The sequence below is a fragment of the Pteropus alecto genome, unplaced genomic scaffold (genome assembly GCF_000325575.1).
Source record: "Pteropus alecto unplaced genomic scaffold, ASM32557v1 scaffold76, whole genome shotgun sequence".
In the NCBI taxonomy this organism is placed as follows: Eukaryota; Metazoa; Chordata; class Mammalia; order Chiroptera; family Pteropodidae; genus Pteropus; species Pteropus alecto.
The window spans coordinates 23,291,269-23,292,073 of NW_006443138.1; the positions used below are offsets into that span (position 1 = coordinate 23,291,269).

At 35.0% G+C, this 805-nt stretch overlaps 1 pseudogene; it reads right to left on the reverse strand.

Moving 5' to 3' along the window:
• Positions 1 to 286: 286 nt before the first annotated feature.
• LOC112472349 lies at positions 287 to 405 on the reverse strand (annotated as a pseudogene).
• Between the last annotated feature and the right edge of the window lie 400 nt (positions 406 to 805).

The window sequence follows — 805 nt, forward strand, 5'->3', positions numbered from 1 at the left end:
CAATTCATTAAGAGGCAGTAAACCTAGTAATGTTTACCTAGTAAACCTTTATAAACCCAATGTAAGAGAACCTAAATATAAAGTAAACATTAATCAACATAAAGAGAGAGATCAACAGTAGTGCAATCATAGTAGGGGACTTTAACACCCATTGGCACCAATGGACAGATCTTCCAGACAGAAAATTATTTTTTTATTTTTATTTTTTAGGCGAGGCAACCCTTGATTGATCTCACAGATTGCAAGGACCTTGTCAGTTTACAATCCCTTATTTTTTTACTTTTTATGCCTACAGCACCTGGTCTTCCTAGGTGGTCTCCCATCCAAGTACTAACCAAATCTGACCCTGCTTAGCTTCCAAGATCAGATGGGATCGGGCTTGTTCATGGTGGCATGGCCATAGACCTAGACAGAAAATTAACAAGGAAACAGTGGCCTTAAATGACAGACTAGACCAGATGGGTTTAATTGATTTTTTTTAGAGCATTTTATCCCAAAGCAGCAGAATACGCATTCTTCACAAGTGCACATGGAACATTTTCCAAGATAGACTACATGCTAGGCCAATTAACAAGTCTCAGTAAATTTAAGAAATTATATCATGCATCTTCTCCAAACACAATGATATGAATCTAGAAATCAGTTACAAGAAAAAAACCTGAAAAACATGCAAACATATTGAGGCTAAATAACATGCTACTAACAATAAATGAATTAACAATAAGAGCAAGGAAGAAATCAAAAGATACCTTGAGAGAAATTAAAATAAAATACAATAACCCAAAAGCTGTAAGACATAGAGAAA